The sequence below is a fragment of the Megascapheus bottae genome, chromosome 8, assembly GCF_031878675.1.
Source record: "Megascapheus bottae isolate mThoBot1 chromosome 8, mThoBot2.hap1, whole genome shotgun sequence".
NCBI lineage: Eukaryota > Metazoa > Chordata > Mammalia > Rodentia > Geomyidae > Megascapheus > Megascapheus bottae.
In genome coordinates this window covers 11,443,657-11,456,187 of record NC_143516.1, presented here as the reverse complement: position 1 = coordinate 11,456,187, position 12,531 = coordinate 11,443,657, and positions in this window count along the sequence as shown.

The window sequence follows — 12,531 nt, the reverse complement described above, 5'->3', positions numbered from 1 at the left end:
AGGCGGAGTTCAAGCTCCATGACCCCCTCCCCGACACACACACACAAATTCAGTGTCATTGTTTTGCACATATTTAATTGGGTCCTTTGGTTTTCCTATTATTGAGTTTTGAGTTTTATATATAGTCCATGTACACGTCATTTATCAGATATGCTCTCTACAGATGCTGTTTCCCAGTTTGTGGATTTCTTTTCATTTTCTTTACTACATTATTCTTGTTTTCTTTAATTCAAGAAATGGAGAGGGAGGGCAAGATAAAGGTGGATTGACAGCATCTACCATTTTAATACTTTGTGAAAGAGAAGAATCTGGCTGTACAAAAGTGACCACATTTTAAGAAGAAAATAAAAAAGGAGGAGAAAAGAGAAACTACAAGAAGCTAGAGGGGACCTAAGAAATTAGAGAGTAGCAAATCATAGCAGAAGAAAAGTGACAGGGGTTTGGAGCTAATTCATGGCTCTCCTGGCTAAGGGCAGAGAAACTAAAGATAGCAACACCACAGGCAAGATCCAACTGTCCCACCAAAGGATTGCCAGATTAAGTTGCATGAAAAACACACAAACCACAACACCTATCTCCAGTGTAGGAACTGGGGAAACAGGAACTAATCTTTGGTAAAAGGTTGTATTATAGAAAAGAAGGCATTCTGTTTCTGCTTATATTTCAGACAGGGACAGAGTCATAATCTTGAGAAATATTCTCTGGAGTCCAGAGTCAAGAACCAGTAACAGCATAACAACTCCAAGGATGCCATGCCATAGAACTTGGGTATCAATCAGTCAGTCCTAAGAGCAGGTGAAGGGAGAGCAAAGTGGCTACCAGAAAACAGCAAAAACATTTAAGCTACAGAAAGCCACATTGAAATCAGGAAGCCAAAGACTGCAAAAGCCAGTGGATGCAGTACCAGGAGATGAAATAAACAAATGGATGAAATAAATAAATAGCTGGTCTTTACCTTTGCATTTTGTGTCCCTATATTAGTTGTTCCCTGGCTTATAAGAAGTTTGTCTTTCCTTAAGGTTTTAGAGATACCATGAAATTTTTCTTCCATGGTTTGGCACTGATTCTCAGAATAAAATGGAATGTACACAGAGTTAAATAAAACAAATTGACCTCAAAAAACAAAACAAAACAAAACAAAAAAGTAGCAGGACAGATGGTGGTGGCTTTTGTCTTTAATCCTAGCTATTCAGGAGGTTGAGATGTGAGGATCGAGTTCAAAGCCAGCCCATGCAAATTAACCACCAGAAAAACAGAAATAGTGCTGTGGCTCAAAGTGGTAGACTGCTAGCCTTCAGCAAAAGAGCTCTAGGAGTGTCCAGGCCCTGAGCTCAAGCCCTACTACCAACAACAACAAAAGCTAAATGAACTCAAGGAATTAATGCAGAACATGAAATACCTATTCATGTAGAAAAAAAACCTATTCATAGAGAAGGAAACCTTGGGGAAAAAACTTAGACTGAAATCCTGGAAATGAAGAGAGCTCAATTGCCCAAAACTTATTTGAAAGCCTAGGTAAATTAACATAATCATTTAAAAACAGGTCATCAGAAGTTGAAGACAAAAGCAGAAGAATTAAATCAAAGACATTGGATATATTAAGAGGACTTACATCTCTCAGACTCTGTCTAAAAGTCAAACCTATGAATTATGAGGATAGCTGAGGAAAGAGAAATAAAAACTAAAGGCCCTGAGAACATAGTCAGTAAAATAATGGCAGAACACAAAATCAGTGGCTTTTTCTACATGCCAAAATTTACAGAAACCTCAAAATAATAAAATATTAACTTAAGGTATAAGGTATTCACTTAAATAAGGATGCTATCCTGTAATTAAAACTATAAAGCTATAAAAACCTTGAACCTTGAAAAAATAAACTGAAGAAACATCAGAAGATTGAAACTAATCCACACTAATGGATCTTAGCAAATCTACTATCATAAAAAATGATCATACTACAATCTACATACTACAAAGCAATCCACAAATTCAGTGCAATACCCATAAAAATCCCAATGTCATTCCTACAATATTGATACAAAAATTCAGATAGACCCTAAATAGCAAAAACACTTCTAAGTAAAAAGAGAAACTCTGGAGAAATCACAATATCAGGCTTCAAATTATTCTACGGTGCTATATTAACTAGATCCAAAGACCTACAGAACAGTATAGAAGACCCAGGAATAAAACCACACAACTATGGTTAACTACTTTTTTGACAAAAAGAGCCAAAACCCTGAAATGAAAAAAAAATTCTCTTCAGTAAATAATGCTGGAAAAAAATAGATAGCCTTGAACAGAAGACTGGAACTGGACTCTCCAATCTCTCACCCTATACATACAAAGATAATCAATTGGATCAAAGAGCTCAAAGTAAAATACCGAGAACTTTTTTTTTTTTTTTTGCCAGTCTTGGGCTTGAGCTCAGGGCCTGAGCACTCTCCTTGGGCTTTTCTCAAGGCTAGAGCTCTTCCACTTGAGCCTCAGCACCACTTAAGGCTTTTTTCTATGTGTGTGGTACCAAGGAATCAAACCTGGGTCTTCATGCATGCCAGACAAGCACTCTATCACTAGGCCAAACTCCCAGCCCAATACCTAGAACTTCAAATATACTACAACAAGACATAGAAAAACTCTGGAAGTGAAAGGCACAGGTAAATTTTTTATGAATAGCACTTGAGTTGCCCAGGGGCTGAGAACAGAATTGGTAAATGGAACTACATCAGAAAAATGAATGCAATTGGAAGACAGCATATTGAACAAAACAAGCCATGCTCAAACAAAATATCGTACTTTCACTCCTATGTAGAAGTTAAATATATTCGTGAGCATGTACATATCTGTGTGCATATATAGAGAGAGAACATAAATCTGATTAAGGGACTATTTCAAAGGAGAATGGGAAGATGTTAGGGAAAAAGAAAAATAGTGATGAATAATTTTGAAATTCATGAAAACAGCCTAAAACGTGTGTATTACTTACTTTCCTTAAGGGTGGGGTAAGGGTAAGGAAGCAGCTCTCTCTCACTTCCACAAAGGCATCCAGAGATGCAGGCCCTTCCTATCTTGTGGCTGTACTATTGGCATATTGACTACATCCAGTTGATTAAAGCTAATTCATTGTTACTTTATCTGTATTCTTAGCCAAGGAAAAAAGAAATAAAGTATAAGCCACTTCTTCTTTTAGAATATAACCCATGCATTACTAACATCTTTTTGGCTAGAAGTTTGTCATATATCCTCAGGCAGCTAGCAAACAGAAAGGCTTGAAAATGTACTGTTTGGCCAATCATGTACTCTGCTTAAGTGCTTATTGTTGCATACTGCATATATTGGTAGACAAGTAGCAGTCCACTATAGATAGAAAAAGGAGATGGCATAATTAAAATCAGGTCTTCCTACTTATAGACAACCAGAAAGTAGTTGCTTTTTGCACTCTACAAAAGGCTTTCCCCACACCTACTTCTAAGGTTAAGTGGGTTGGATGAGATTTTTCCTTTGCCTTGGAATTAGCGAAAGGAATTGGCAAAAACCAAGGGAAAACAGTGGTACAGGGCTCCAACTCTAAAGGAAGCTAGTATTAGTTGTATCAGATATCCTCATAGGACCAATGCTATCCAACCTCTAGCCCACCCCTAATCTCCCCAAGACTGAGGTTAGTGGAGTCATTAAGAGGAAGTTGAGTTGAATAACCACCCCTGGGAAGAATATAACTTTGGGTGAGAGGAGAAAGGGTATGTCTTTTCCCAGAGCCGAATGAACAAGGATCAGAAAATCACCCTAAAGACTAAAAGTGTTTCTATAAAGAAACAATATCCCTCCCACCGCACCCCGCCAGCTAGAATGACCAACAACTCTCTGATTTGCTCTGCTCTGAGTTTCCCAGATGCCTTTGATTTTCTATTACCATTATCATCAATTAACAGAAACTTGCTGCTTAAACAATTTAAACTCATTCTGTTACCATTCTGGAGGTCAAAAGTCTCATTAAATTAAAATCAGTGTGTGACAGGATTGTATTCCTTCTGGAAGCTCCATGGAAGAATCCATTTCTTTTCTTTTCCAACTTCTAGAGACTGCCTGTGGACTGGTGGCCCCCTCTTCCCTCTTCAACACCAGCAATTACACACTCCAACATCGCTCCTATTCTCGCATCTCCTTCTCTGGCTCTGACCCTTGTATCTCTTCCTTCTTGTGATTACAGTAGGCCTACACAAATCATCCAGGGTGACTGTCCTGTCTCAAAGTACTTACTCATCTCTAAAAAGTCCTTTTTGCCATAAAAAGTAGTATCCACAGGCTTTGGGGAATTTTATGTGAACAACCAGTGAGATACTACTCTGAATACCACTGTAGGCCATGGGACCTTGGAACCCAGCATCAGGAAAGTTGGTGACCTTATCTATCACCAGGATGCTCTTAGCAATATCTGAAATATTTTTGGTAGTCATGATTTTCATCTAGTGTGTAGAGGACAAAGATGCTGCTAAAAATTCTATCGTGCACAGGAAGGTACTTCACAACAAAAAAATGCCTAGCCCAAAATGTCAATAGTGCCAAGATTGACTCACTCAGTATTAGAAGCTCTTACAAAAATCAAGAATAGTATTTTTAGGTAGTAACAGATGCTTTTCTCTCTGATTACCTGAGGAGGGGAAAAAGACATAAAAGAAAATAGCATATCTTAGAGAAAGAACATGAGAACCATGAGTTTCCATTCTTGGTATGGAATAGGCACTTGTATTACTGGTGGATTGAATGGCTCTGGGGGATGGGTGCAAGGAGGAAGCTGCCCTGCCAGACCACACTCTAAAGATCTGCCCACCAAATGGCAAACTCCAGTAGCAAAGGCAGACTGCCAAGGACTGTGCTGAGGAAGGAGGTTAGAAGAGGTTGGTACTGAGCCAAACCTTCCAAAAAGGGAATCCGGCAGTGGAAGGCCTCATGTGGCCTAAGAAATGATTCACATATTCCATGGGAGAATCCGCCTGTGTACACCTGTCATTGCAAAAACATCCTCAGCCATCACTTTCAGCAAAGAAAAGCAGCAGCAATCAGAAAGAGATTGTAATTGTAATTACTTTATCTTCTGTTCCTCAAAATGAAACAAAGACAAAGGGCAAGAAAGCAGAACACACCTTCTGTGGTCAGTGTCCTTGTGCCACAAGTCAGCTTGTGATGGAGGTAAAGAAAAATTCTGAATAAGCTACATGATTAAGGAGAAAAGGGGTGAAGTTTTAAGAAATTAGAAGTGACTAGAAAGTAAGAAGATCACCAGGCATGGTGGCTCATGCCTGTAATTCTAGCTACTTAGGAGGCTGAGACCTGAGGATTGCAGTTCTTGGACAGCCTGGGCACTAAAGATCGAGAAACTTTCATCTCCATTTAACTACTAGAAAAGCAGAAGTGGTGCTGTGGCTCAAGAGGTAGGGCAGTAGACTTGAGCTAAAGACCTCAGGCCCAGTGTCCAAGCCCCACAACCATCCAAAAAAAAAGGAAGAAAAGGAAGAAGATTAACACAAGATGTTTTTTTTGTTTTTGTTTTTGTTTTTTTGGCCCCTTTCTCTTTCTGGCCCCGCTCGCTCCGGCCCCGCTCGCTCCGGCCCTGCTCGCTCCGGCCCGGCTAGGCCCCCTCTCTAGCTCAGGCCTAACACAAGATGTTTTATAAACATGATGTTAACTAGTAAGCAAAGAGAAAACTAAAATTCTGTTCTTACACTTCTCAAGTCTTCGAATATAATATTCCCACTGGCTAGTATCTTTGGAAATTTAAAAGTGCCTCAGTCCAAAACTTAAAAATGTGAAGGAATCTTGCAATCTATAGACCAAAATCAACAATCTTCCATGGAACATAAGTAGCAATACAGAACTATTGTTTTGGCTGTGTACTTGTCTTCACTATACTCAGGAGTTAGTGAGCTGTTAAGGGATGATACAGTGCTAAATTACATCAAAATAACCTGAGCATTTGCTCTCATTGGTTCAATCATACACTCTGTAACCTTAAGTTTAGAAAAAATGTTTCCTTTCCCTCATAACTCTTAACTGAAAAATTTATAAATCTTACCCTCAGCTTTTAAACGCTAGGGAAGTTGTTCAATCTTCTTCGTAATAAGAAATGTGTAAACTAAAAGTAAAATACCAGTTTTATCAGATTCATAAAGTATAGGCACTTTCATACATAGCTAATGAGAATGTAAACTGGTAAAAGCACAACAGAAGATACCTAGAAATAACAGAATTTCAAATGAATACATCTTAGGTCCAGCAATTCAATTCCTGGGAATTTATACTATAGATATGCTCACACAAATGCAAGTAAGATGGACATAAATTTATTCATTGCAGCTTTGTGTATAATAGCAAAAGACTAGAAATGCCTATGAAGAATCTGCTTAAATTAAGATGGACTCCCACGGTGGACTACTTTGTAGCTTTTTTTTTTTAATTGTTTTTTTTTTGTTGTTGTTTTTTTTTTTTTGGCCAGTTCTGGACTTAAGCTCAGGGCCCGAGCACTGTCCTTGGACTTTCTCAAGGTTAGAGCTCTACCACTTGAACCTTAGCACCACTTCCAGCTTTTTTCTGTGTATATGGTACCGAGGACTCGAACCCGGGTCTTCATGCATGGTAGGCAAGCACTCTACCACTAGGCCAAACTCTTGGCCCTACTTTGTAGCTTTTTTTGTTTGTTTGTTTATCTGGGCCTGGGCAGTGTCCCTGAGCTCTTCAGCTCAAGGATATTGCTTTACCACTTGAACCACAGCACCACTTCCAGTTTTCTGATAGTTAATTGGAGATAAGAGTCTCATGGACTTTAATGCCTGGGTGGGCTTTAAACCTCCTGTGTAGCTAGGATTACAGGTATGAGCTACTAGCGCCCCGCTTGTAGCTATCTTTTTTTTTTTTTTTGGCTGCTGTTCTGTTGTTTTTTTTTAATTGTATTTTATTTTGGAGAAAATGTATAGAGGGGTTATAGTTATATTCATCATGTAATGGGTACATTACTTCTCAAAACTTGATATCCCTTCTCATGTTTTTGTCCCCCTCTCCCTGCCCCTTCCCCCTCCCAATCATCATGTAATACTGTTTAAATATTATATAGATTCTGACTTTAGGGATTTATACCTCACATCTCTCCTTTTAAATTAAACAGCCTTTAGAGTATGTTAACTTTACAGGTGGTCTAATTACAACATTCCCATGAGTCAAAATAGAAATACTAGAATTACAGGTATATTATCCAATATTTTAATTTTATCAAATTCTGATGTTGGTAACGACAAAAACTAATGTTTTAAAGACACTGTTTTGTGTGTATTTAATCCTAATTACAATGCTTTTCAAAACCATTTTAATAAAGTACAATGAAACAAGAGAACTGAAAAAGTCCAGATGCCATTCTTACCACAAAAGCTAACATGTATCTCATAGAGACATACCGAAAAGTAAATTTTGAGTTTTAAGTCTGAGTCCTTCTAACAATTAGATTTTTCTTTCAATGTACAAAATCTCTTATTTACAAGACTATAGCTAAGATCTTTTACTTTCATTTTCACAACTAGGTTATTATAATAGCTATCGAATTCAACATATTATTTATGCCTACTATAATAATATGCACAATTTCACAAGAGAAAAAAATAAATTTTTCTTCCATGTAATGTGTGCATGGGAATGCAAAGGAGCATAGTCTTTGTTCTCCAACAATACTGTTTAGATGTAATTCAAAATTTTAAAATAAGTGTTGAATCACTTACTACAAGCTAAGGGTTTTAAGATGAAAAGTACCAATATGTATAATATGCCATTCCTGTGTGCAAAAAAAAAAATGCCTATTCATACGAGTAGGACAATGTTTCAGAAGAATTCAGAGGATGAAGAAATCTCATGCAGTTGAGAGGGATCAAGGAAAACATAAGACAACAGAGGCATCAACTGAGTAGATGACTGAAGAATCAAGAAGATACTGATAAGCTAGACAGGGGAGGTATCAAGGTCAAAGGAACACTTACAAAAACTGAACATTTATTTAAAGAAATAGAACACCCTGTGGCTAACCAGATCAGCTGAAAGAGTGTAACCACATGGTGTCTGCAAACAGAATAAATGAAAATGTCACCTGAAAAATAAAGGAAAAAGAAAGAAATAGAACACCATTCCCTCCAACTTCAGAAACTCAATCTCAACAGAAAGAGAGAAAAGGAGAAGAGAGCTAGGCACAAGTGACTCATGCCTATAATTCTAAGCACTTCAGAAAACTGAGATCTGAGAATCATGGTTTGAAGCATGTCTAGGCAGAAAAATCCCCAAGATTTTTACTTCCAATTAACCAGCAAAAAGTGGAAGTATGGCTCTAGTAGTAGAGTGCTATGAGTGAAAATGTCAAGCAAGAGCATGAGGTCCCAAGTTCAAGCCTCAGTACTTGCACTAATTAATTGATTAATGGAAGGGGAATATGGCTGAAGGCAATTTTGAAGAATTGGAGAAGAAGGTAATTGATGAATGATAAAAGGAAAGAAGGAACAAATGAGGAAAGAAATCTCCCCTAGGCTCTGAAACTCTTTCCACCTACAGTGAACCTCATTCATTCTATTTGGAATCAAGTTCAAAACAAATATCTATTTCTTGTTTGACATTTCTCATTCTTTGTTAAGTAGGTGCTGTCCCTACCACCTCACTTAAACTTAAGGTCATTCACATTCTAATTGTGAAATCTACTGGATCCTTTTATCTTACTAGACCATTTTGTGTTATTCATCTTGTGTCCTCTCTCATAGCTTGAAATATTGCCTACAGTTAATCTCTTCCTAAATGCACATGCTAAGATCAGACACAGTTTGAGCTGTCTCAATGAGACGTAGAAGAGATAATAGTGGATCTTGTGAGGAAAAACTTTGGATCATGCCAAACATCCTTACAATTGACGAGACAATCTCTCACCCCCAAAAATAACCTGGCTCAAATTCTCAAATGTGCCAAAGTTAAGAGATATGGTGCTATGTTTTGATCATGATTTTAATGTATGCCCCAATAGTTCATGTATTTAAAGTTTGGGCCCCACAATGTAAACTTGTAGAAGTGGGGCCCAATGGGACGTGGTTAAATCACAGGGGGTACCGCTATTGGAGGAATTAGGACAGTTGTCTTGGGAGTGGATAATTATAAAGCAACTCTGTCCCAGTCAAGGGGGTTCTTGACAAGAGGATGAACATATGAGATCACTCTTGGACCTCCAACTTCAAAATCCCATGAGCCAAATAAATATACTTTTGGTTTTTTTGTTGGTCATGGGAACTGTATGCCTGGGCGCTGTCCTTGAGCTCTTCAGTTCAAGGCTACCACCCTACCCCTTGGGCCATAGCGCCACTTTCAATATATCTTCTTTAAAAAGTTCTTAAGACTGTGAGTTTTGTTACAGTGATAGCAATGGACTAAAATACGAAAATTAGAATAGTAGTGAGATTGTTGCCATAACAATCCCTGAAAATGTAAAAAATGCTTTGACTGGGTAATAGGAAAAGCTGGACAAATGTGGAGAAACAGGTTTAACACCAGAAATGCTATAAGCACAGAACTCTGGGTAATTCCTGAAGACTCAGAAGACAAGGAAAATTGGAAACTACTGTGTATGGAAGAGGATCCTATTAGAAACTAGAGCAAAGGCCATGCTTGTTACAAAGTAGCAAAGAACTTGGCTGAACTGTGCCCATGCCCTAGGGCTTTCTGGAAGGCTGAATCTAAGAGTTATTAAAAATTGGCACAAGAAATTTCCGAACAGCAAAACACGCAGGCTGCTGCTTGGTCACTTTCACTGCATGGAGTAGGAATCAGGAATAATATCAGGAGCTTAAGGCAAACAGGGATTTAGAAGGGAAGCAGGGTCTGGGGCTTAGCTCAGTAGTAGATTATGTGCATGAGCAGCAGAGGGGAAATACTTGGAAATTTTGCAATTGACATAAAAGCAAACTGTGATCAGGAGAACAAAAGGAGAATATACAGGTGACTATTCACTAAAGAGATAGAAGATAGATAAGTGCTAACATTCAGGAAATGAGAAAGAGACCCTGAAAGCATTTCAAAAATTTTCAGCACTTTCTTTCCCATCACAGGGCCGATGGCCATCAAGATTGAATGTTTTCAGAAAATGGCCTTTGTCATTCTCCAAAGACTCACTGCCCAGGGCTGTCTCAGTTCTGTGTCCAGCTTTCCCAGGAAGCACTCCAAGCTATGTCTGCAATGGTTCAGTTAACTCTCTACCATATTGTAATCCAGCCAATCTCACCAGAAGCTGAACATTGAAGTTATCTGACCATCTGATCTTGGGCTTTCAACCTCCACAAGTGCAGTCATCTGATCTTGGACTTTCAATCATAATGAACCCAGTGTTGGCATTTGTAAGAGCAAGAGAAAGTGAGTTAAAAGCCCCTTACATTTGCTAATGAATCTCAAATTAACATATCTGTCGTCAAACTCCTGAAGTCTAGGATTAAATTTCTTTTTTTTTTTTTTTTTGCCAGTCCTGGGTTTGAGCTCAGGGCCTGAGCACTGTCCTTGGGTTTTTCTCAAGGCTAGAGCTCTACCACTTGAGCCTCAGCACCACTTCCAGCTTTTTTCTATGCATGTGGTACCGAGGATTCGAACCTGGGTCTTCATGTATGCTAGGCAAGCACTTTAACCACTAGGCCAAACTCCTGGCCCTAGGATTAAATTTCTTATCTATCACATATTAAACAACTCCCCCAAGGTTCCCAAGCATTTTAATTTGTTTATCAAAAGCTAAACTTGTCTTTTTTATCAAAACCCATTTTCCTCCAGGTGCTGGTAGCTTACACCTATAATAATAACTATTCAAGAAGCTGATATCTGAGGATCACGGTTCAAAGCCAGGCTCTTATCTCCAATTAACCACCAGAAAACTGGAAGTGGTGCTGTTGATTCAAAGTAGTAGCACAGTAGCCTTGGGTGGAAAAACTCAAGGACAGTGCCCCAAACTCAAAACCTATGACTGACCAAAACAAAAACAAAAACACCTATTTTCCTTTATCTCAATTGATAATACAACCAGTCATTCAAGTTGTTCAGATTCAGGAATCATATTGGCTTCCTGCTTACTTTTCCTTTGTTTACTACTGCACATCCTATCATCAATTCTTTCTTTTAAAGACCTTTCAGACCTATTTCTTCCCCTTCTTTATCACTGCATGTCTCAAAACTCTGCCACACTTTCTAAATTAAAATCTGCTTCTAGTTATCTGTCAGTTCAGTGTAAGAGTAAGAGCACGGGCTCTGAATTTAACATGAGTTGGAATCCCCTTTGGTTTGCGTATCATTCTTGCTTCTTTCTTGGGCAAGTTTCCTATAATCTATAAACTTCAGTTTCTCTTCTTTGGTGTTATCAGTATCTATTAAATTCGTTGTTTGTGAGTATTAAATGATCCAGTACATATAAATAATGTACAGAGCGGGACCGTGCTTAATAAAACATTAAAAGACAAAGGAAACGGGGAAATAGAGCATTCAAACACCAATCAAAATATAGAAACCTGGGGCCGGGAGTTTGGCCTAGTGGTAGAGTGCTTGCATGCACAAAGACCCAGGTCGATTCCTCGGTACTATATACATAGAAAAAAGCCGAAAGTGGTGCTGAGACTCAAGTTCTAGTCTTGAGAAAGTCCAAGGACAGTGCTCAGGCCCTTAGCTCAAGCCCAGGACTGGCAACAAAAATAAAAATAAAAAAATATATAGAAACCCCCAATAATTAATAGAATAAACAATATCAGTAAGAATTTAGAAGACTCAGATAAAATATATAATATGTATTTATAAAATGCAAATATATTTGGAATATGGTAAAAGTGGCATTTAAAGATCATTCTCTTTCAATAACAACAGAATAGACATTCTTTTCAGGTATGCAGGCAATGTTTACAAAGTCTGATGGTAATCTGAAAGTATAAAAATATTTCAGGACAAGGGTGGTGACCCACACTTGTCATCCCAATACTCTCTAGGTTAAAATAAGAGGATCTGTGTCTGTTGCTAGTCTGGGTTACATAATAAAATTGTTTCAAGAAAGGAGGATGGGGAGGAGGAAGAGGAAGAAGAGGAGAAATGGGAGGGAGGAAGGGGAGGAAGCTGGGAAGGAAAACCCAGGCTGAAGAGGCAGATCAGTGGCAGAGAATTTGCTTAGCATGTGTAAAGCACTGGATTTGCTTTCCAGCACTTCACAAAAGAAAAACAACTGAAAAAATTTAAAGGGTTCAGGTCAAAAAAAGTAATCTTTCCTAACTTTACTGGCATTAAATTAGAAATTAAGGGAATGTGGTAAAAATAATCAAAGAAAGATATGTGTGAATAAAAGTACCATGGACTGAATTTTCAGACCATATTTTAGGGCAATGATCAGAAGAAATATAAACTTGGCAAGTATTGCCAAGAATTTCTCTTTTTCAGAACAAAGTCTAAGACTATGATTGACATGTGGATTAGTCCCATACTGGAGGAATGCTGGCTGCCACTACTCTTGGG